This window comes from Haliotis rufescens, unplaced genomic scaffold (genome assembly GCF_023055435.1).
Source record: "Haliotis rufescens isolate VD_foot unplaced genomic scaffold, xgHalRufe1.0.p SCAF_1, whole genome shotgun sequence".
NCBI classification, from domain to species: Eukaryota; Metazoa; Mollusca; class Gastropoda; order Lepetellida; family Haliotidae; genus Haliotis; species Haliotis rufescens.
In genome coordinates this window covers 65,382,057-65,408,671 of record NW_025963779.1, presented here as the reverse complement: position 1 = coordinate 65,408,671, position 26,615 = coordinate 65,382,057, and the positions used below count along the sequence as shown (strand labels likewise).

Here is a 26,615-nt window from a genome sequence, read left to right as displayed (position 1 = left end):
TCCCATCCCATACACGATCTCAGCGTTAATGGGGTTATTATACTGTAAATTGATACAGATCACTGCAAAATTTGTTTCTGCGAGCAAGGATTGTGCGATGTAACAGTGACGTTGGATCTAATACCTTGAGTAATCACTGAACAGAAGCCGGGCCTTTGGGCAGGATGAACAAATACGAATTATGGAGGAGGTGGAGGGATAGTCAGAAATATTCCCTGTCTATGGAGAAACGCAAGAGTGGGGGACCATACATTTTTGTTGAAGTAACTTCTGCATCGTGTCATACCCCGGCGATTTGCAACAGGCGGTCATAATGTAAACTGTACATGTATTGATGGGTCTCGATCTATATGTGTCTTAATGAGAACTGAATTTCCCCAGAGTCCATGTTATTGCGTGACAACGTGGTTGGTATAATGCGATTGTAATCACAAGGAACAGACAACCTAAAGGGTTTCCATGCTATATTCGTAAAAACGACATGGATATCATTACTTGAAAAAATAAGTCTGTTAATATCTGTTTCCACTTAAAATTATAACCCTGAAAAATATGGAAGTGTGACATGTTTCGGAAATTGACGTGAAATTATAAGTGAATACAGCTGCTCCTATCATTATTTTGGGGATAGAAATAACACCAGAGAGCATGTGACTTCCACAATTTCTCGGTTGAACGTGGGTTTGAAAGCTGTCTTCTTTGAGAAGCAGCATCGAAAATGTCAGCCATAAGATGCACCCAGTCCCATCAAACGTGTTCACTGAAGAAATACATGTTCACATTAAAATGGCATTTCAGAAATGAAAGTGAGCTCTGACTAGCTAGTTGTAATATTGGTAAGACTTTTTTCATTCAATAAATTGGTTATTGATTTATTATTCATACCCAGTGAAAAGATTTCCTTGAAATCCAACATCCTTACTGAATTTATCCACGTAAACTGACATAGTCCTACCTGTAACTTGCCACAACGTTAAACCTGTATAAAGCGATTACTATTATATGTTTAAAGCAAAATATATTCTGTAATACTTCAGGAATGAATAGTTACAAATGCCTATTCTCGTTGAAAGGAATGGAATGTGAAGCGCATTTCCACAATGTCTGCTGAGTTATTTATCATGGACCTTTCTCCTGGCACGAATTCGCTGATTACTGACTATGGTTCACACTGAAATGCACAGACCAACTCCCAATTACACGTTGTTTGACATTATGATACCACTATGATTTAACCCAGTACAGCTCTATATATTCCTTCAGGTAAACAGTTGACTTGCCTTAGCATGTGTTTGTGATGGGTGCCACCGGTGGTGAGGGATACGCTCAACTTTTCACGAACACCTGGTATCATCAGTATTTGATAGTGTTTCATAACACATGCACATGATATAGCCGGAATTGTACAATTGACACTGCTTTTAGCAAATTATTATTATGATTATGTAAATATGGGCGTCGCTTGTATTCACTTAAACGATGCTGGAAGTTGCTTCACACGCTCTGCTAAGCTATACGTACGGTAGAACTTGACTACATAATGACTATACATGTGAACATCAGTGTGTCAGAGAAAGATATATATTACAAAGCTTTGAAATATTGGTCCGTAAAAATAAAAACAAGTCATGAGTGAGTGAGTTTGGTTTAACGCCGCTTTTAACAGTATTCCAGTTATATGACTATGAGTAAGAATTGCTTTGTATTCATAAAATGAGCCCGGAGAGCTTTCTAATGAGAGATATAGTCCTACTGTGTCTCAAGGTAGATTTACATACGCACAGTGCATACAACTTCGGTCTGATATTCTTAAAATTCAAAACGAGAACTTCTCCCTTTCAAGCTGTAGTGACAAAACCAATAAGGTTATGGAAATATGAACATGGTATTTGCATATACCAGTAATCAAAAGATTTGCATTTGTAAATGTCTGAAGTAAAATGTCTAATGACGTTTTTCATAATGCACAAGGGCCCATGATAACACCTTGTAGACTACAATGCTTACCACAATGCGCTAATGCGATTTTAGTACGGTGTTTTGTTTCCCGTTGAACATCATGATTCTTTTAAGGACGTTGCCAAGAACATTAGTGTGCTTAGCGATTGAGAATACTTCCTTTAGATGCGAGAAAGAATAGGTAAGTTCAAAACTCGTTAACAGGCACCAGGAGCAACAACCTGAACTGAACTTTTCAAGCAGTTCATATTTTACTCTTCATAGTGTTTGCAGGTAAAAGCTAGACACTGTTGATAGGTAAATTATAGTTACATCTATAATAGCTATTTCTTTCATTTAAATGCCACGAGTTTCATTAAACAACATGAAATATGACACTGCATTTAACAGAGTAGCGACTCCACATCATCCGTGGATCAGTGATAGTTACCTCGCATCAGCTTAATGTGTGCATCTCTTGCGAGGTGAGATAATGTATTGAAATCCGGTAACCGAATCCTTGTTGTGTCTGGCTTGATGTAAAGCCGAGCTCGATGATATTTACGGGGCACTGAAAGTCACTATTTGTTTCAATGTCACTGTGTTTGGTGGTTTGACGTCAATCCTTAATCTCCCAAACGCGATGAAGGCACCGAATGATTTGGTTGTTATGCTTTGTCATGCAGCCATGTATATGCCCGATATAAGGCCTGTTTTCAACATCAATCTCGTAATGGCATAACATGCCAGGCTATTTGTCTTTTGTTGGGAGCCACCTTACTTTTGATGGAATGTATGTAAAGAAACTTAAATACGTTATTATAGATTGAAGAAAGCGATACCCCACTTTCCGCTAAAGGTAATACTGATTACCGAGAAGAAAATGTAACGCTATCTTTCAGTGTAGTTTAAACATCGTACGTTGAATGGCCCTTTGCAGAAATTGCTTGTAGATCCTTTTATGTGCACCATCATATACGCCTAGTGATCACCTACATTTCCTTGCTTTCATTTGGTATCCTCGTACGGTACAACCAAATGGTGAGTGTACCCACATTAATGCCCCAGTGACTTCGTAGATTGATTAACAAGAAGACGTGATGAGCACGATTCCTTTTGTCGTCACGGACAATCCCTATTCTGAAGCTGTTATCGTTCCTACTCATCTTTAGCAATCGATAGATACAAATAAGAACATATCAAATTATATCAGTTTGTGAGAACAATTGCTTGCTTCTGTCAGAAGTAGGGCAGTAAAGCCGTCAGCTGATCCTTACAGTTTTAGAATATGAACAGCCCATACAATCAAAGACACATTCTTTGGTTAAACATCTGATATGTGTAAAGGCTATTGGAAAAATTAATTTGTTCCTCCAAATCCTTGAAAATCATTTGGCCTAAGGTTTTACAAATAATTGTCCACAGCGCGCGCACGCACACACACACACACACACACACACACACACACACACGTCGCTATATAATAGCTATACTCTTCTTGAACGTGACGTAAAACACCATTTCATCATTTAATCTGTGTTAAACTCGTACTTGATAACAAACACGTTCAGAAGCACGTTGCATCACATCTGTACCAAATATCCTACACTACAGTTTGCTTGTTGTTTAAGCCCACAGTCAGCAATATGTCAGCTACATGAAGGTGGCCTGCATATATATAATTGAGTCTGGACCAGGCAATTCAATGATTGGCATCATGAACATCGTCCTACGCAATTGGGATACGATGACGTACATCAACCAAGTCTGTGAGTCTGACCACCTCATCCCTTTAATCGCCTCCTACGACAGGTATGGGGTGTTGAAGACCACACGAACATCACCTGTGATCAACCCCATGTTAAGATTAACCACATACAACTGCTTGACCCCCGGAGTAATGGGGGTGAACAAGTTACCGATGCGGACAAAAAGTTTCCCTTTTCTAATCCAAAGAACACAACCTTGGGAATGTGTTGTGTTTGCTCGCTGTTATCATTTGGTTTGAATCAAGAGTAATAAATCACTTCTGGTAGAGAAAACATACGAACAATTGAACTCAAATGCTACGTACCTTATCTGCAAGAAACCTTTTTCATTTTGAGTAAATATATTTGCCTAGATTGTTCTATCATGATAGCTTCAAATGTATTTGTTGAGAGACTGAGTACACAGTCTTCAGCTGAAGCATTGATCTCTAACAGAATCGCCATAATACTATTATGTGATGTATTACATACTTTAAATATTGTGCCTGAGTCGTTGTGTCGAATACGGTTTGTACCAGAAACAAAATTCCAACATCTTTCTCGGAACTTCGGTAACCTTTAAAATACCTTAGATCTACTTAATGAAATAATGGAACAGTCAGAGAAACGAAACCTTTCCTGTCAATAAAGAAGTATTGATAACTGTTGGTACGCGTGCAGTCTGGACATTAGACAACGGTGTTCCACATTACAGTGACCTGTAGCGTCATGGCTAATGATGATAGTGTATATATACGCGAGTACATGTACAGACATACATGTATCTACACCACCGTTGGTATTGCCGATGGTATAACGCCGTGCCAATGGAGGTGTGGCGCTGCGTAAAGTAGACACGACAAAAGTCAACAATCTCCCGCAATAGAAAATACGTGATTATGTAATTCCCAGAAGGAGTATGTGTTTGTTTGATATTAAAATAGAATCTTTAGTGTAGTCTGTACCATTCTTCAAACCTAATAAATCAAACACTATGTGTGCATGTTTCAGATAATTTGCATTTTGACGCTGACGGTTTCGGTTCGGTTTAACTCTAATTCAGTTCCTGAAATCAATGTATTATTTACGCAAATGTCATGCTTTGATGCGGCGATGAACAGATTGACTAGCAATTACCGTCGTCCTTTCGGGCATACACAAACATTTACAACGCATCTGATCAATTATTTACATTATTCGTCCAGAACCACAAACACCCGACTAATAAGCTAGTCTATTCACACACATCAGATAATAGATATGTTACACATGGCAAGCTCCGCGCTGCATCATCCTCCATGTTTGTTTTGCCTGCTTCGAATTTTTCGCAGTGACGTGCAAGGGAGTGCCCTTTGGGACTTAACTCACAAATCAATGAATTTATCCAGGCGATGATACGTAATTTTAAACCGATGGTCTGTAATTTGATTTGGGAGTCTCAGCTGTATATGGCGTCTGCTGTATTTTATGGACATTTATCAAATTGAACAAATATACTCTAGTGTATATTCATTCAAATAATATTTGTGACAAACATTGTCATGTCATCATTCTACAGAAACAAGTATCGAATGTATATATTCATAATTATTTAAATATACAATAAACTACAAGTTGATGTCAACAATAGTTCCTTTTTAACTGGCGCTTGTAAATTCCTTTTCGTCGTCACAACTCAATTTGTTTTTACATAATATGAATAGACATGGCACACGGCATAATACGTTTGGGAACATTTCTTTCCATTACCATCAAGTGAGGTCCTCACCAGACAATAACAATTGCAAACCGGGAACATTTCTTTCCATTACCATCAAGTGAGGTCCTCACCAGACAATAACAATTGCACCTCCGGGTCATCCATGTGGGAATAACGAAGTAGTGGTCTAAAGTAACCCATATATTTGCCGGACCAGAGCAAAACGGGGATTGGGTGCCAACAATGTGTTACCTGGCTGCTTATATTGCAGTGTACCCCGACGACGATCAGCCTCTGGTTTGTCTAGATCTGGTTCAGGTGATGCGTTGAACTTTGCGTTCAAGATCATTACGCTTATATAGCGACTAGCATACACGTGTACTTGCTGCTTACAACGCGTGTTGCTGCTTGTACTAGTCCGGACTAATGCCGATCTGCCAGTGCTAGCCCACTGAGATATCATGCCGCCTTGTAACATGAATTCTCCATTCAGACACACTATACTGACTCCGAGCCGACCAGTCCTTGTTTGGGGCCCTTAATGCCGAGCGCCAAACTCGCTCAGGATACGCTCACCTTTTTCGCAAACTCCTGGTATCACCACTATTAATTTTTATACTGATTCATAAAAGTCATAAACACCTGTCAAGCTCAATATATAATCGGTATCGTTCAATGGACTCTAGTTTGAGGAGGGATTTCTTACGATTGAGGAAATGGTTTTGCCGCTTTTATTTACCAGATAGTTGAAACTCATAAAATAGTACATGGTGGCCATCAATGATAAATCATTAACATTGGACATTACAGCTGGTTGTTATGTTGTAATAGTTGCATTAAATACCGTATCACATTATACACACGTGATATAACATTAATATAAGTATAAAGAAAATGAAAATACAGAAACATCTTTGGTAGATTCTAATACCACCGTCTATTTAACTTCAGTGCGCAATTCCAACCAATCATTGCAATAATTTATCATATGATACGCAGACACTACATTACTGTCTTGTCTGACCAGATATACAGACATCCAAATTTGATTGCGTTAAAGTTGTTAACTCCTCTGAAATAGATAAGCCAGACACAACCAGATCATTGTGGGAGATAGACCTCTCCGATAAATATTTTCTCATAATGTTTGGTCACATCAGCTCTGGTGCTTTATCCGTTCATTCTTCAGTTAGTCTACGAAATTGAATGGCGAGACTCACTGTTAAACCAGTAAATATCACCTGTAACGTCATTCGCTGTCTTGGGTTTCATTGTAAACTGTTCCTGATTATTTCTATCGTATTTCGAACAATAACGCAGAATGTATAATTTTACAATCGTGGTGTCGGATATATAGTCTGAATTGTAATGGAAAGAGCATTCAAATGCTAAGATAAAGCTTCAGTCATAGACATCAGCTGGTGTGTCTCTATAGGTAAGATAAGTTGGCCAAATCGTCTAAGGCGCCACAATTCGCCCCTTGGGCACGCCAGACTCATGACTGTGGGTTCGAATCCCGGTTCGCCCCGATTATAGTTCTAGGTTTGTCAGCACCAAGGAAATAAACGCCAGATACCTGTATATCTTCGGGACTTCCTCCAACATTAAGCAAACACGAAGTGCAATAGCTGGAATATTGTTCAAAGCGGTGTTAAAGCAAACTCACTCATTCACCAGTGGCCAAATAAATTGTACAATTGACTCTGCTTTCAGCAGATATGTCTTATGATTATGAAAAGGGTTTGATCGTTTATATTTAAAATGAGGTGGTGTGCTAAGTTGAGAGGACCGTATTGTTCAATAACATTGGTATGTTTTAGGAAAGAATAATAGGTATGTGTTTGATCCACGTAAAACGTGATAGGCATATGCCAATACATACCGCATATATCAAACACTACAAGTGTGTGTTTCAATATCTGGTCAATATATTTCACGAAGCAGCACGCCCATGATGAAAGCATCATAGTCTATTCCTGCAAGTAATTTACTCCCTCTGCGAGACACATCTGACCTCGAGGATTAAAAGTCTTTTTTTATCGTGTCATCGATCTCCGTCAAAAGATGATGAAATACGAATTATAACATGTTCCATCCGAAAACGGATTAGATTGAGCCAAATTAAATTCTTTGTACACCATAGGAAATTGGCATTTCTCCTTCGTCAATATCATGCCATTGATCCCATGGTACAAATGCATGTCGTTTGCACGTCGTTTGATTTAAAGTGTTAAATTAGTTAACGAAGCTATTGAAAACACCACCTTTCATCACTTTCATTATTACTGAGAGGTATTGATCCCCATCGTCAGTTGGATCCTGTTACGTGATTGCCACTTAGATTTCTTTCCTCATAGGCAAATCGAGAGTTCATCGTTATTTCGTTCATACATTTGTTTTAAATAGATTAAGGGATTTCTTTTCCAACTACGCTTCCAATAACATAACTAATACTGCATGTAATGGTGAATGATGATATTACATACTTGTAGATCAGTCCAAGTGTCTAAAAGCGAACAGATATATTGGCAATTACTACGACGTATGTTCATATGGTGTAGTGCCATTTCTGTATGTTTTTGTGACTCACGTGTTCACATAAACATGTACATGATTGAGTTGTCTGAGCCACCTACGTAGAAGTAAAAACAAGGATATTCGAAGTAAATCATTTATCAGCATATCTACGCTGTACATAGATAGTATAAATAGTTCCTCCGCAGACTTTACAGGAAACATTATTTGAATTGATATAATTGAATGTGTTCAAATGGACCCCCACCGCAGTGTCGGAATTGATTTTCCAAATGTTTACGTAGATAGATATATTGAAATATTACTATGAAGACTTACCTTACAGATGACTGGAATGGAGATGAAGCTAACAGTCCGTCATCTTTGCGTCATCACGGCTCAATGTTCGGTAAGCTGGCTGATCGACATTCCAGCCTATTTGAAGTCAGTTGTGGCCAACGAAACTCGGTTTAGCCTTTCAGTGTAGTTTGTTCACCATCGCTCAATAACTTCCGCGTGTTGTATTTCATATAGCTGGCTCCAGCCAATCACACGTCTCAGAGGGAGTAGTTGGTTTCAGTATGACAGAACTGTCCGAGCACTGTCAACATTACACTGGTAGATATAGTGCCAGTCTAAGGCACCGACACAAGTTATTACGCTGTTGGCAGGCAACTGTGGCTCTCGTGAAGGCACACAATGTTTTTGTGTGTTCATGGTGTGTTAGAATGACCGGTTGCCTTAAACTGGAACAATGAGATTGAGTAATATATATGATCATGACGTGCTTCTAAGCGGGCAATATCTTGAAATGGACATAAAATAATATATATGAGCACAGTCAGGATATCCTGCGAAATTACATATAGAATATTCAGTGGCATGCTTGATACCTCAGTGTATCGCCTTGTCATATTTATTAACTTTTATCAACGGTTATGACATGTACGTAGAAGCTGTCATACATAATACAAATATAAAAAGAAAAGTTTAACTGCTGTCATCAAGAAAACCTACAACCTTATTGATAGCAACTGCTTGTTTATTACATATAGTGACGTTTCAGTGTAGATTTTTACACCGTTGTAACGGTGTAAGAATCTGCAACGTAACGTCGCAATATGCAATAAACCAGGATTTGTTATCCATAAAGTTGCACCTTTTCTTATTTCCTCCCCAACTTCTGGAATGCCAATCAAACAGTTATTGTGTTGTCAAACAGTTCGACTTTTTACGATCTATATATCATTGCTTTGTTCCTTCCAAATTGAATCACATCATGATCCGAACGGACCTAGTTTATTTTGTTCGCCTCGAGAAACCAATACGTAAATTCATAAAGAGGTTTAAGAAGTAGTTTTCGGAAACACAAACACTTGCTACGCGGGTTCTTTTTGTTAACGCAATACCGTATTTGACATTAACTTGTCTCGTAGATGAGACTTTCGAAGGAAACAATATTGATTGGTCTTGTCCACCACAATATGATCTTAATATCTTCCTCTAGAAAATACCAGACGATATGATTTAAACAACATCGCTCCTTTTCTTTCCAATTTACAAATGGTTTCAAATCACGTCAAACTGTCACTGTGTATTACTTTGGATATCATGTACTCGACACTTATGTTCCAAGGCGCAATTACACATGTTTATTTCTTTCTTACAGGCCATGTTTATGACAAATATGATACTAAAATGGCTCACAGTTGGACAAATGCCCATGTTAAAGCAGTTTGCTTTGAAAGTTGAATGCATGCCAAATTGTTAACTTCCTTTGGCTTATAGTGACGTTTTAGTTCGGCGATATTGGAAATAAATAATATAAGTGTGTACTTTAGCTTTCTGCATTTAGAAAGGTGATATTCAGATAATTAGATACACACATGTGTTGCATTACCACTGCATACATTTACTTGTACTCAGCGATATGTTATTACTGCTATTTATATCAAAGTCCATTAACGGACTTGAGTTGATCAATTTGATCTATTCCATAAAAAGAAATTGCTCGTTCGACCGGAGATATCGCGTGACACTCAGGTTTGAGTTAATTGTAGTGGTAGAATAGATTGCTATCTTAACATCTTCTCATATCAAAACTTTATGGTCATAGTTAAATATTAGCTTTAGCTTCGAATCCCAAATTCCTCTTGGGTTTGTCAGCATAATACCCGAAGTAAAGGCCCAAGACGTCCATCTCTTTAGGCTTTTCTGCCTAATCAAGCTGACGCAACGATCTAACTGAACTACTGTTCAATTCAGAATCACTCACTTACTGGAGAGCATGCATCCAAATACCCAAACATACCAGTAAAGCTTAGGTTACAATCATAACAGGAGGAATCCCAACCACAACTTCTCTTAAATCGCTGTCCTAAAATAGTCATGAACTCAATCAAGACAACAATCCGTCTTGCTGGGATGGCCTTACAAGATTGAGTAAAGCGTTTGCTCGCCGTCGTCGTACCGACCAAATGAGTGGATCAAGCTACTGCTGGAGAATGTTCTGACATTCTACCTTTAAGATTAACAACAATCGTGGACTGAACATGTCTCCCCGAGATGCCAAAGCATGTTCAATTGTCCGGTCCATATGTGTCATTACACTTGCTCGATGTGGTCTGGCGTAGTTATTCGAGGCGAGGAAGACGTGTTAAGCCTGAAAGCCACCCCACATCATCCACCTCCAAAACGATCATGTTGTACAATGGCATGATTTTGGTTTGTATTGTTCCAGATACTTGCCCTGCTATTCTTGAAGTCTAGAAATACCTTGAAGAGCACATGGCACCATTGGTTGATCCTCCAGTTAGAATATTGATTTGCCCAAAGCGTACTTTTGACAGCGAAGGCGTACAGACATGTGGATGCGTTGTACCGCCTTTCGGGACCACCGACCTTCTTCTATTTCGAATTGTCCGTGTAGAATTTGTTACTCTTTGAAGATTATGTTTGGGACATCTTGCCGTGGTGGACCTTTTCTCCAGGCGAGAAGTTTTAATCCTCTTTCGGAGTCTATGTGTCATAACACTTGAAATGACGCTTCGGGAAATTTAGAAATTGCCACGGTCGAAACATGCCCCGAGTCTTGCTGACATCATTGACACTCTATTGTCTGTATTTTAACACGTGATTCATCGTGTTTAGAGTTGTGCCTTGATTACTTCCTCAATATTTTTGTTTCGAGGATTATTCATTTTCAGATGTATACCCCAACGTGCTATCCTTATGTATGCAGTTGTTTATACATCGCCACAGTGTAATCATAAACTTCACCGTTACTATGTATAGTGTGACGTTGTCAAACTTAATGTCTGAGGGGAGAGGTCGTTCGAAGGAATATCCATTCATAACAGGTCGATGTTTTACGTACATAAGAAGTCGTAGATAGAGAAGGGTGCTTCTGAAATCACACTCATATTTGATGTCCGTTTTAAAAGTAATTCATCAAATAATCAATAATCACGTCGATTTGTAACGTATTTACATTCTGATGTTATGTTTTGAAAATAAACTCGCGACCTGCGAGTGACGGTTTGATGGAGCAAATATTTGACATGCATTAGTCATTACCTGACTCAGAATTCTGAATCCGTTAATGATTAAGTCAAATTCATCAATTTATAATCACGACGGAATCTATATTCGCATCTAAAAGGGACTGGACTTTGATTGCATTGTGCCAAGACATGTAAAGTCAGAATAGGTGTACATTGTACATCCACATGAAATTAAATCTGCAATGCAGAAAAATGTAATATACCCTTGCGTGGCTAGCCAAAGATTACGTATTGTCCCCTGATGGGAGACAGCAATCTATCTTTCTGTAATAGTAATCCCCGTCTTTGGAACTATCGCTATAGGCCATGAAGACACCGCACAACACTACTACTTAAAGCCGTTGTGGGATTCACAGACGAATTAATTCCGCAGGATTTTAGTCAGATATGTTTCTGATTTCGACTTGGCTCTGTCTTTTAACTATGGCTAGACGCAGGGACTATCTGTACTCCTTTATTTAATTAATGAGCTGAATTTGATATAGTCCAGAGCGTTTTCAATATGAATAGTCACCAGCGCTAGATGTATGGCAACATGTTTGTATAGATACTGGCCTTTTTATCTCGTAGAAAACCTGCTTAAAGCTATAATGTAATTAGATTTTTTTCCATTCAGCGGCATGTCTTAAGAACAACACAGATCAGTTTACTCCCTCAAGTACACGTTCGTGTATAGGAAATACATGAACAAGTATTCTGAAAAGAAATCCGTGTATACTGGAGGCGACCTTTAAATCACCCGACAACAAGACATTTCAGTGATTGATATTATGAGCCACGCCGTTGGGTATAAAGACACACTATCAACCATGTCACCTCGACCGATAACCCGACCCATTAGTCGCATCTAATGATCAGCATGGGTTGCGGGACCTATATATTCTAACCTGGAATCCCCACGGGGAGTATCTAAGCGCTTTATACCTGCAAATCAGCCTACGCGTATTACAGGGATAAATTACACATACTATTTTCAAAATTTAAATGTGTTTTTTAAATCTACAAGAATCCTTCTCCTATTTGACTCAACCAAATGTCAGTGAGATGTAATGCTTTTTGCTTATTGAATCAACAGAGCAGAAGAATACCGGGATGCTCCATGTTATCTGTCTGATAAGGTAATGTCTCTTGTTGTCAGGCTTCGCTACAACATCGATCATGACCCTCTTGTCCTCGTGGAATAGCCAGGACGCGTGAGAGGAAAAGGGGCAAGGCTCAATATAGCACAATTTCCTTTACTCTACCGCTCAATTGATTCGTTAAGTCGCATGTGATGCCGTGTCCCTCTTAAATCGAACTGTGAAAGGCCTCGGCATGACATGAGAATACCTGACTTCTAGGTTTGAAGAGGCATATTACCCTTACTCATTGGACCAATAATCTTAAATTAGGCCAACTTCTTTCTTAGTATAGCCTTTTTTTGTGGTGTTACTGCTTTCCAAACTACGATGGAATCTTGAGAGCGCATGATAAGTATACACCTTGTGTCTGAATAACGACTCATCGAAACGAATGTTTCCTTTATAAGGGATTTACGTGTATGAAGAGGGTCGTTTTCCGTCATAAATTCAGTTAGCCGTGGGCGTTTTCTGATCGGTGATGATTCAGTATCCACGAATGAGATTTTGTTTGTGCAAGCAAACCCTATTTCAGTAGCTTTCTTCAAATCAAACAAAAAAATGGGTTTAATTTACCTCCTCAGTCCACGACGCCAATAAAAACAATTTCCAATTCGGGGAATTCATACTAAAATACATTTGGGTAATTCGCATTTGTGTTTCCAAGCACAGACCTGAAGATACAGTGACTGGTTGGCAAAAATATTAATTTGAAAGAAAGTAAACATGTTTAACTACGTTAAATGGAATTCCTATCACTATTTTATGTGACCCTTTAGCAAACAGCATTCATAACTTTGATTTGTGGTTTAATCCGAGTAAAGGATGCATCGTGATTATTCACAATGAGATTTGGAAACTCTTTGCTTATTGTACATGGAAATCCATAATGAACGGTGATATCCATGTCGTTTTGGTACGATACATAAGTAACAAATAAATAACAGTTTAGAAAAAGTATAACAAGCGTGATACAAGTTACACTGCACATATACACGGAGCAATTTGTCGTAAAATTATGGTGTTTTGGGTGTTATTGATGGGGTGAACCATATATTCTTCTTCATCACCAGGAACGTTACCTGAATCACAAGCCTACCACCAAAACAAATACGTTTGGGAGCTTGTCGATAGTAAAGTTGTGTGCAAACAGCCTGTCCTCTCACATGGAGGGCTCAAAGGAGTAGGCAATATCCGGTAGATAATGATTTGGGTCTCATAAAAGGAATTGTGCCGTTTGGAGAGACCACTTCATAGGCAGAAGTGTCCGTAGAGGTTAAACATAACAAGTAAGAGTTTACTCATCGTCCTTGTTGGATGCCCCGCTTCGCCCATCGTCGAGGGTTAAATTTACCTATCCTTGTGAGAGCAACCAATGGCACTTTAATGCCTAACATTTATGTCAATACATCCAGACACATATATCCAGACAAAATCGTTGGTCTTACAGTTATGGAAGTTTGAATATGTATTGTGTTTTGTTATCAAATACTTAAAGCGAAGGCATAACGGCAAATGACTGCGAGGATATTGATTAGTTCCGGTGCAAGAAATATATGTAGGTGATAACATCATTTTTCTAAGTATATTATACTTATTAAACCAAGTATTCTTTTTCAAAAATCAAATATATCTTTTTAGTTTCGCTGCAATTACCGCACACAAATTGACATTAACTGATCCTAAGGATATATGCTTTGAAGTTGCAAAGGTACTTCTCATCTAATAGTTCTTTAAAGGAACTATGTATAGATGAAAATGTGTTAATTGGCTGGAGCTTGTTATTATCTCTGCAGTCAATAATGTTAATGACATTACCAGTTGGTAAACATTTACATAAAAGAGACTTTGCACATGTATGTAAGGAAAAAACACACTTCGTTACATGACCAAAACTAATCAATGTGTTGATGTTGAAGAATTTAGGCCGCGAGTATTGCCATAAAACTGAGCTAGATAACGAAGTTTCTTTCATGAGCCGGCATTTGCGTCCGTGGATGAATCATAAGCCTGAATAACTATTGACTTCTACTTTAGGTTCCTAAGATACATCTCGTTGGTATATGGCGGCTTTGCAAAGGCAACACTTATTGCAAAAACTACCAACAAAACTGGCACATATGACTGTGTGTACATGTACAATGTATGTTGAACGTTTCTCTAAATTAAAGTACTTGCATCTTTTTTTAACAAATATTCTATATACCCTTGATTCGTTGGGTCTGAAAACATAAAGATGAAATGAACATTGTTGTTCATATGCCTAAATTTCATTACCGGTGCCCTACTAAGTAAAACGAACAAAACCAATTCCATAATCATCAAAATATATACTTGAAGCATAGTACCTTGTACGTTTCCCTGTAAAACAGAAGTATGTGCTTATGAATCAATATCAAGTAGTGATACAAGGAGGTGTTCGCAAAATGATGAGCGTATTCTGCCCCATCGGGGTCACCTGCCACAAACAGGTGCAAAAGGCAAGTCAATTTTTCACACTGAAAAACACGCTAACTCAATGACACAAAATAGTCAAATAGGGAATTGCATCGGACGCCTTTAATAATATATGTACTGCTGTACAAATGTAACTGCATGGTGTACATGTATTATCATCGGAAAAGCAAGTGAGTGATCACTTTTCGTAAATACGAGGGAGGGTCACAAAGTTCTAAGCCTGACTAACTTTCAACTATGGGCAAAATCAAAGTGAACTTGTCAATGTAGTACATCGTTTGAGCAGTTCATTGCAAGTGTATTTGATCGGTTGAGGCCGTTTGTATAGTAGTGACAACCAGTTGAACGTGATAGGGGTCCAAATGGACACAGAAATTAAAGAACTGGCATTGCCAGAGACAATTTTGAGCTAATTGAGGAGGATTTCGTCAGATTCAAAAAGATATTAGTAAGGGGTGATGAAACATGGGTTTACCACTATGATCCCGAGTCAAAACGACAACCCTTTAAATGGCACCATTCCCCTTCTCGACAGCAAAGAAATCCAAGTCAAAGTCAAAAGAAGTTTATTGTACAAAAGGCATCCAATCCATATACACGAGAGAGATACGCATTTAGATACAATCATAAATGCTACCTTTTGGGATATACACGTTCTTTGATAAATTCATTTCTTTTGGCTAATGCATGCTCAATATATAGAGAAAGATTCAATATGTTAGATTCGTTCTTTGTCGTCAGAATAACTACAAAGGCGTTTATCGGTGACATTGCTATTAAATAATCTTTTGTGTATTTCTTTCGAAGATCATGGTAAAATGGACAGACAAACACAAAACGAATTTGAAGTGAGTAAATATATTTCTTGTTGAAGTAAAGTCTTGACAGTTTTTTAATATTCATAACGTGAACTATCCTCTGAAGTGAAATGCCATTCTTCGTAAAGCATATTTATAGAAGGATTTCGAAATTCGTTTAGAAACGTATTTACATTTCTAACTTACTGACAAAGACATATAAAACCAAAACCATGCGAAAATAAAAGATTTCTTATATGCGATGTCCAAGTATTCTTTAGGGAGACGTTGTCCATGCATATGAAGGATTTTAAATCAGTATTTTAAACATCTAATCTGAGAGTTAATATATAATGGGTATCTACCACATTCACCATTAACCATATAATTTGGTGTAGAAGATCCGACACAAAGAAACTTTTTACATGCTAATAAGTGAACCTTCTCTAAACAGTCATAACGTTGAAATCCCCATACTTCAGAACCATACAATAAATTTGGTTGTATTTGGGTATCCAAAATCTTAAAGAAGATATTAGGAGACATCGTTCCAACTTCTTGAGCAATAGACATTAGACTATTAAAGCTTTCTTTGCACGCAAGGACAAGTCAAGGGCACATTTTTTCCAATTCATTGTGTGTGAGAACCTGATTCCTAAATATGAATGGTGATCGACTATATTGACTGACTGATCATCGAATGACCCTTTTTCTTTCGACGCGATTGGACCACTTTTTATAAAGATCACAATTTAAGGGTTTTTTTCAAATTTACTGATAATTTCCATTCTTTCGTGTATGTAAATAAAATATGTTATTGCCTTTGTAGACCAACACCATCTGACACTAAAATGACATCGTCTGCGAAAAGAAGCGTTGATATTTCTATCAAATCTGCAAACATTAGGACACCATGTTTATAATTGGCAGATATTGTGTAATATAATCCATTAATAAAAAATGAAAATAAGATCGGACTTAAAGTACAGCCTTGTCTTAGGCCCAAAGGACAATCAAAGAAATCTGTTACATCATCCCTACAACAAACACATGATCTCACAATAGAATACATCGATTTTCGAATAGTAAACTTTTTCCTGCGTAAACCAGCCTTACTTAAACATGTCCATAATTTAAAGCGATTAACAGAATCAAAAGCCTTTTTGAAATCTACAAATGCTATATACAATTATGCTTACGCCGTGACAAGGTTTTTTAAATTAGTGCATAAAGAATAAGTATATGATCCGAGGTAGAATAACTTTTTCTGAAGCCAGCTTGAAATTCAGGTATGGGCAACGGTGACATTTTTTTTGTCTAAGTATCTCCTACGTAGGACTTATTATCTCCTACGGAGGACTTAGTATCTTCTACTTAGGACTTCGTATCTCCTACGTAGGACTTATTATCTCCTACGTAGTACTTACTAAGTGCATAAACCAGCTTTTCGATATGACTTACTATCTCCTACGTAGGACTTACTATCTCCTACGTACAAAGCGATTCTAGGCCATACTAAGTCCTACGTAAGAGATAGAAAGTCCAACGTAGGAGATAGTATGGCCTAGAACGGCCTAGAATTACTAAGTCCTACGTAGGTGATACTTTGACAAAAAAAATTCACCGTGGCCCTACTGCGTTTCCGTAGGTATCTTATTACGCATGTTCGCCTATTTAGAAATTCTATTGTTTCATATTGTAGTAAATACTTTTCCTAAATTGCTCATTAATGAAATACCTCTGTAGTTATCTAGGCCACTCTTGTCTCCTTTTTTTATGCAGGGGGATTATTATAGAACATGAATAGTTGCTAGGGAAAACTCCATTTTCAAAAAAACATTTGCAAAGAAAAGGCATAACTACAAATTTAGGACACTTCAAAATTTCGATAACTAAATCATCAAGACCAGCTGCTTTTCCCTATTTGAGGTGATGTATCACATCTATTATTTCGTTTTCAACAATGGGTGAATCTAGCATAACTTCATCAACATCCGTGTAGCATTCACTAAAATAATTTAGCATATCATCAATTGATCATTTGCATCATTTTAAAAAAAAACCTTATTTAAATTATTCAGCCACTGCGATTTTGTTATGTTATCTGTAGCAGAAGATCTCTTCTTGAGAGATCTTGTTTCCAGTACGCAGAAGTCCATTAATATTCCAACTAAGAAAGGCGAATGTTTCGCTTGGACAATCAACGCTTAACGTAACACCGGTGTTGATAGTGTTAGGATCTTGTGAAAACTATCCGGGACTCGGCCAACATCCGAGCTGATAAAAGAGTGTGACACTGTTTTTCCACCCGGTCTTCTATGAAAAGATCGGCTTTCTCGTGTCGTGTCTGCATTGCTAAACGTTCTTGATGTTGTTTCCATGGAGTGGGGGTTTGTCACCAATCAACCATCTTTGAAATATCCCAAAGTGTTGGTTCCCTTAAGTGCCTGAACCTGCTGACGCTGACGTTGACGTGACGTTAGGTCACTAAAAATTCCAAGTCCAGCTTCCTTGAATGTTGGTCTCGCTTTCAAGGTACGAACTTTGTCGTCAGACGAGTGTAGCTTAGCAATCATTGTGCGAGGTCGATTTGAACTTACACGTTTAACGCCAAGTCTGTGCGCACGTATTATGTCCAATGGTTGCCACGTTTTGAATTTAGCATGTTCATTGAGGACAGATAACACTGTAGCTTTACATTGATTTTCAATCGCCTGTATTCCGTGGATGAGGATATTATTACGCCTGTTATAGGACTCAAGTATCTAGTTCGTTATCAATTTTTGACATCTGATCAAAAACAGTATCCACCTTGCCTGAAAGTGCATCAATGTCATCATACATTATATCATGGTTCTTTTTCGTGGTGTTTATATCACAATGTAATTCTGTAACAGAATCCTCCTTGTTCACATCTGAAACAGATAGTGTGGATGTCGTTCTTTAATTCTGAAATTTGTGTGCTTAAATCCGCTTTGGCGTTACGTATCTCAGATTTCATTCTCTCTATTTCTGCAAGTATTTTCTCCTGTATTTCTTGGAGAGTTATTGGGCCTGGGTTTGTCTCTTCGTCGTTAGAGAATAGTAGGAGCTGTGTTATGACTCCCATAGGAATCGCGTCACCCCCAAACAAAACACTTTTCACGTTCAAGTGAGGCAAGATTCGGTGACAAAACTAGGTCACAACTCGGATTGGTGACGCCACATGAGAAACAAAAGAAAGTAGCTTCTTTCGGTGTAAAGTGATCAAATATCAGATTCAAAAGTACATATTGATAACTGAGAAGCGAAAGGTGTACAGTCAGCAGCAAGGTGCATATAATAAAGCGATACGGCATATCTAAGTATGGCGTGTACCTGTCAACGTGGCTGACTTGGCGGGTCCCGGGTTGATGACAAAAGGTTCCGATTCTAGCTCTGTATGCTGCTAGTTCCTCCATGTTTTGTTCATGACGTATCCACAGAGTTTTCACACATTACCAAATGCCCCTTTGAGATTGCCAGGTTTCTTTGATTTTGATATTTAAAGCAAATTCTCGGAGACTACAGGATATTGATGTGTTCTCCGTAGGTACGTAACTCCGGTCTTCAAGTTGAGTAAAAAAGTTGTGACCACTGTATTCTGGTTTGGAAAGGGTGTGATCCTTGTTGATTACTAAGAAAGTCAAAAGACGAATACTGGTGCCTACTATGCTTATTTGCTTCATCGCCTGAGAGATTCTGTCAAATAAAAGCGGCGAGGAATGCTGACTGCTGGAGTACTTCATGACAATGCCTCTTCTCACACCTCTCGACTTGCAAAGGCTGCTGTGTAACAATGTGGGTTCGAAGAGTTTCCTCATCCTCCATACTCGCCAGACCTGGCACCAAGTGATCATGATTTCCACCTGTTTCCTTAACTGAAAGGACACCATCGTGGAAAGCGCTATGACAACAACGAACACCCCAAAGCTGCGGTGAATGGGTTTTTCAGGGTGGCTTCAGAAAACTTCATCCCAGCTGGATTTTTAAAGCTTCACCATCGATATGAGAAGTGTATTGAAAAGCACTGAGATCATGTTGAAAAAAAATTAAAAACACTTTCGCAATTGTTGGTTTTGTTTGATTGGCTTAGAATTTTTAACCAACCCTCGTACAGCTAATAAAACGTAGCTATGTTTTTCACATTCGTCTGTGTTTGGTTAAAGGATTCAATAATCACCAATGGATTCGGCAACAGATGTTTATTTGATTAGATTTCTCAGCAGGATAAAGCCAAGGGATAGCAACGGTATCCGTTGGGCTCATATATGGATACAGATGAAAATATGAAAGGTCATCGGCGATCGAGTCAGAATTAAACATCGGAATATGGTGAAACTGCTGGTAAAACTGTTCCCATTATTAATTGTAAAACAAAAGTCAAAGATACCGAAAATCAGTGTCTAACTTGAACATAGCTGCGACAGTTTACCAGTTTTGGCAACTTTGGAAATATAAATTACGAAGCAATGAGGCGAGGACATCAGTTTCTATGTCTGCGCATGTAGACCTCTGCAGCTTGGGGCCTTTCCCCATAATTCAAAACAGTTGGATTTATCAGAAATATGTCCGAATTGCAACTTCGTTTCATTTTGTTGTTGTGTGTACATCTGACTCACTTTGTAACGTTATGACCATCCGATGACAAACCACGCGGACTAACCAAAGGTGACCTCTCATAGACTAGGGTTAAAGTAACATCGCTTTGATAAAGGACAGTTACTCTCACGGGTGGACCGATGGACCAATATATGTGTGTATATTGTTATTCTGCCTATCTGTAGTAACGCTACTATCTAAGAAACAGGTTTCAGTTGGAACTATATTGACTGTTGTCACTGTCCGACTGACCTTCTGACGTAATATATATTCGTGCGCACATTCTAGGAATGTTTAGGTAATGTTTGAGAGAGATGAGAACAAGTTTTTCGACGAAAGAATTTAAGAATTTAAATAAGATAAATAGGTTATCACGTGAGTGTTTTAAGGAAGGTAAATATCCTTTATTACGAATAAACGCAGTATTTAGCTCACCAAGGGTCGCTTAATACAACGTTTAATCCTAATACGAAATATTAACAAATCAACAATCCATGTTGGGAATCGAACTTGGGTGTTCGGCGTGACGAGACGACGCTTTAACCATTAGGCTACCTCACTGCCCCCACAAAATACAATAACATGTATGCTTGACATTGTGATACATTCATGTGTTAATCTTTCCTGAACAATGTTATTACCAGCAACTAATTAGATATAAATAAGTAGTCATGTCAAAATAACATAGTATATATCTTACTTGAACACGTATCTTGAATGCTTAAGGTCTCTATCAAAGGTATCATCATTGTCATTTAGAATAACGTCCCTTACTTTCGTACTTGTATCCGATATGCTTACACAACACTGCGTTCTCTGGAGGATAACTTGAAACGTAAACAAAAAAATCATATTATTTGAATTCTGATAAACATAATGTGGAAACATTGCACTCTATTGATCATACGATATCTTATTTTAGAAATTATGTTTTACATGGCAAATGTACAAAGGATGGTTAAGACGACAAGATTCTTTGTTGTGAAATTATTGTCACCTAAAATCTTGGTACTCAGTCTTCAAATGTATGTCCTAAATGTGACTTTTCGCTAAGAAGCCTTAAGATAGTTTTCATTAATGTAGCAAATATACATTACAGTGGATACAAAATAAACAAATATTTCCCTTTTTTGAAGACGTTGGTGTAAACAGTCGTCCATGTGAACATGATGTCTACAACCGGATAACATACAATATGTCGACTACATGTAGCCGTGTATCATTTCTGTCCTTAAAACCACCATCAAATGTTCAAAGCGGTATAACACTACCATTTGTATTCTGGGTTGGTACGGATGTTCTTCTTTCCAAATTAATTGGTGTTTAAACCTAACTTGTCACATCTCTCGGATTTCAGAGCCGATATCTTGGAGTCATACCTGCAGGAGTTGTTGGGATTCTCAAATGCATGGGGCCTTGTAACACTGGTACGTATTCAAGGATAATGATGCCTTACTAGGTCAGTGACATCCACATAAAGTGTAATCACTCTGTAGTATCAAAGAGTAATGGGAAAATCTCGACAGATAACCTAACATGATACAATGTAAATGAATCCACGTTTACATTTTTGAATAACTTGCTATATAGCTTAGTGGATAAATGTACATGGATTGTATATGAAGTATGTTAAAAGACTTTAAATGTCTGTTTACAGAAAACTTATCATTGTACAGTGTCAGATAACTTTACACGCACATTGATGGATCAATTTCAAAATGTATTATATTCAGGCACGGGTTGATATTAGGGCATGTCAGTCAGTACCCAGATAAATCTAAATGTTGATGTGGCAGTACAGTGACCTTCACAGAAAACAATCCTTCAGATGCTATTTTCCTTTGACTGACCCTCGTAAAGTAATAATCATAATCATTATCCTGTACCTCCTCAGCACAGATCCCCAACAACCCTTACTCACTCACTTTACACGGATGAACTTGAACTTATTGCCAGGGGAGGATCCACACTAAAAAAATATTTTCATTGTCGAGTCCTTTTCTAATGATATCGGCATGTCCTTTGGACTCGACAAATGCAATAATCTTCATCTGAAACGTGGGAAGGTAGAAGAGGGAGGTTCAGTCAGTTTATTTTGGGGAGGAGTTGACCATCAAGTGTAAGGTAAGGCCTATACGTACTTAGGGATGCAGGTTAGGGACAAACTCCAGAATGCCCATAAAGGAACACTTCGGGCAGAGTTCAAATGTAGACTAAAGAGAGAAGTTCAGAGCAGAACGCTTGCAATAAAGTTAAAGCCACAAAAACTTATATTGTACCCGTCATTTCATATTATTTTGGTGTTGTTGAATGGACGAAACAAGAAATTCAGGGCATTGACACGCTCACACGAAAATAAGTCCGACAATAGATTCCACCATCCTATCTCTTCCCTCAATCGCTTATGTTTACCAATCATAATGGGAGGGTGTGGTTTGATCAACGTGGTGGGGGCGTTTCATGATAGAATTGTTTTGTGCAATTTTGCACACATTTATTTGTCTGATGATCCTCTTGTGAAGCACGTCAAGACCCATGATGAAAACAAGCCTTTCCACAGTTTTCTGAAACGGGCCTAGGGTGTGGGACATAATCTCAATGTCAATGTCGTTTTTGTTGATGGTTCTGTACTGCTGAACGGTACAGAAATAAGTGTCAACCAAGCGAAGTGGTAAATCAAATTGGCCCAAATGACCACTGCATCGAGTTTATGTGCAGTGCGTTGAGAGGATTAGCAACCCAGCAGAGTCCTTGGTTTGGATGACAACACATTGTCAGTGGATGCCCAGCTTTTGCACAAACACATATTTTAAGCGAAATGATGGCGTGGCTTTTATTACCGTCTTCGCCATGATTGTGGTTTTGACACAGAGGTCTATTCATCATACGACCCAGAACATGTAGATGGCGTCATGGAAAATGATAAATACAAAATTCTTTGGAATAGGCCCGTGTACAGCCTCAGACCAATCCAGGCCAAGAAAAACCTGATCTTGTCCTATTTGATAAATACCATATAATAATTTATATCATTGAATTGTCTGTCCCTTTTGACACTGATGTCATTGACAAGATTTTGGAAAAACATGGCACAAATGCGGACCTCGCTTTCAAAATGTCTCGCTTGCATCCCAAGTGCCATGTTGATCGACTCCCCATTGTTCTCGGTGCCTCAGGTGTAGTACCTCTCAATCTGATGTCCAACATTGGGAGAGTACCCGGGATTTGCTGCCAGGAATACATCCCTTCCTACAATCTGGGTAATGCAGAAGGCTGCAGTGGTGGGGAGTCTCCATATTCTCCGAAACGTTCTCGGTGGATTCGACTTAGGAGCGCGTCCTGGGAGAAATCCCATTCGCTGTCAGGGCTGCGTGTAGAGGGGCCATGGGCCCTAAGCTGATGATGAGCCTTACTGTGCAATGATCAGACACCCAAATCCTCTTTGCTGCATTAATTATTTTAATCTGTTTATTAAAATAGTAATGATTTAAAAAGCCCCTTACATCCACCGTGGATAGCCGCTCAGCTAGTAGGTATTGGTGCTGGACAGCACTGCTGATCTTGGATATATTTTTGTTGTTGATGATAATAATAATTCACAGACATTTGCGCTTGGCTGAGTATATCATTGTATAACTGGAAATTACTTACTTCCGTTGAATAAGTTCATCGATTAGTTAATAATCCATCGATAATATCTTAAAATACATTCATTTTTTCGTAGAGTTCTCTCTGGTAGAAGTCTAAAACTTCTAAATTGGACGCAATTGAGCAAAGAACTAATACGTAAGTTATCCGTTCGATTAGATAACACCCTGTGCAGCCAAGACTAGACGAGAACAAGGGTTTGGGTCTTCCCCTTATGACGATACGTGATATGCAGAAAAGGCGAGACGAAAAATTAATGTAGCGCAAGTTCCTTCAATCAATCGCTTGATTAATCCGATACGTCGCATGTTACGCAGATTCTCTGGCAATTAGAACCCTGAATGGTCGAGTGGCGTTAGGTGAGGATAACTGCTCTCCAGAGTGGAAGACACATTTTCATTTCACTGACGGGTCAAACGCCGGTAGTCCGATACAAACTATTAAAAAAAGAACTGCCTTCCTTCAAATTGCGCGCATTAAAAACTAAGTAGTTGTGGAAGATTATTTAAAAAATAGGTGACGTGTAAAAGGATTCTGGATTATATTTTAGATGGAATGCTTCCTTCCATGGCGAGGATGAGATCAGTCCTCTCACAAAATTCAATTAACGGTTTTAAAGTGTCTTATCAGAGGTGTTGCAAACCTGAAAAATCAGATTTAACTTTCATTACGTGCGATCTCTAAAAGCAGGCAGGAAGAAATTGTCATCGAAGTGATGACGACGAATATACGTTTTTCTTATTCTTGAAACAAACTGAACTAGTTAGTTATATTTATTATAGGTCAGCTACATGTACGTGCTTTGTACGTGCCTTTTTATAGTTGGGTATATATTAATACCAATACTAATTTTCTTAATATCAACATTTAATTTTAAAAGATCGATGTAAGTATTTTGGCTGATCATATGCTACGCAATATGTGGTGAGAAAGACGCATCTTAATGAATACCAGCTCATGCCGAGATTTGACAGGTCGAGGTCGCCTTATTTTCTGCTTGAATGGCTAACCATCTGGCACGATGGCTTTCTGTGCAGGCCGACAGTTTCTGATTACTTTATTCCAGTCAGATCTTACTTTTGGAAATTCAGAAGAACTAGTTCAGTCTGAAACATAACAAGACATAGCTTTTCCGGCCGTTCCTTTTATCAGCCATTCCGCCTATCTGATTTACTGAACTTAAGCTTCAGGTATATCAATGATCATACATTGTTCAAAATGATCAATAGACAAATCCCGTCCATTCATTTACCCACCTGAACTAGAAGTTGAAGCATACTCTCATTCTACATTACGCTGACACGTCGTGATGTAACTGAAATATAGTTCAACGTCTATAAAACCAAAATCATGTAAAGTCGACAATAAGGGAAAATTTATTGATCCACAACTGTTTTGAGAATGACAAATGCTAATTGGTTTGACAAAATAACAACATTGACTAGTTTCTCTATTTTCTTCGTGAGATTGACAACGACGGATTCGTCAATAATGCACAATGAAAGCACATTTAGGAAGTTACCTCTAACAACCACGTGTAACATGTTCCGATGACCGGGCTTGGCCAAGGGTATTCACAAAATTGAAAAACGGTTTTTTTAAATTTTATTTTCCAACGTCTTTGTGACATTTAACAAACAATATATCTACATAAGAGTACTTCTTGGAGCGAGTCAGAATGGTTTCATGCCGCTTTTTAGCAATATTTGAGAGGGTTAGCCTAGTGGATATAGAGTTCGCTCGTCACGCTGAAGACTCGGGTTCGATTCCCCACATGGACAAAATGTGTGAAGCCAATTTCTGGTGTCCTCCGCCGCGATATTGCTGGAATATTAAGTGATTAGCCCGTACACAAACTGTTGACTAATCTTCCTTTTACGTTCGTTCCACTTTGACAAGGCAAACTAATGACAGATGGTCATTTATGGAGTTAATATCACTTCTTGCTGTTTGTTATTCTCTCTAAAAGGTTTCCTTCCAAACTGTAAATCTCTCATTTAAGTCGTCAGTCGCGATCGAGACTGTTCGTTTCGCAAAGCGCCATTTTTGTTACTTGACGAGCGTATATTCTTTCTCCAGAAAATAACCAGTCTCGATTATCCGTAGTTTGTCGGAGATGTAAATCTTCTTCTTCCATATACCGTTTTATCTGGAAATGATGGCCAAGTATATTCATGTTAGCTTTGTCTATTATGCATACATGTACATATAGTTATGATATCTTTAAGTTCGAACAATCATTTTGACGTAGCAATACCGTTATTCTGGAAAGCAGAAACATAAGGCTGTGCACCTTTCAAACAACGCTATAAGCTATTTCAGTTGATCCTCTTTGTTGCTAGGTCAAGGCACATGCAGGTAATGTTTAATAATAATAATAATAATAATAATATTAGTTATTTTATGATAACGATAATTAAAAAGGAGTAGCGAGTCTTGCGAGGAAGCACCAATTAGTGAATAAACCCAAGCCCTGTGAACATTTAGCGTCTACACTATCCTTTATAAGGTCA

At 38.2% G+C, this 26,615-nt stretch overlaps 1 protein-coding gene across 1 annotated transcript in view; it reads right to left on the bottom strand.

The window, feature by feature from the left end:
- The window catches only part of LOC124142382 (probable G-protein coupled receptor 139), a 65,603-nt gene extending 57,108 nt beyond the window's left edge, over positions 1–8,495 (bottom strand). Inside the window, exon 1 of the mRNA XM_046510817.2 lies at positions 8,239–8,495. The gene's annotated coding sequence lies outside the window, so the exon portion shown is untranslated. The remainder of the gene's footprint in view (positions 1–8,238) is intronic.
- Positions 8,496–26,615: the final 18,120 nt, after the last annotated feature.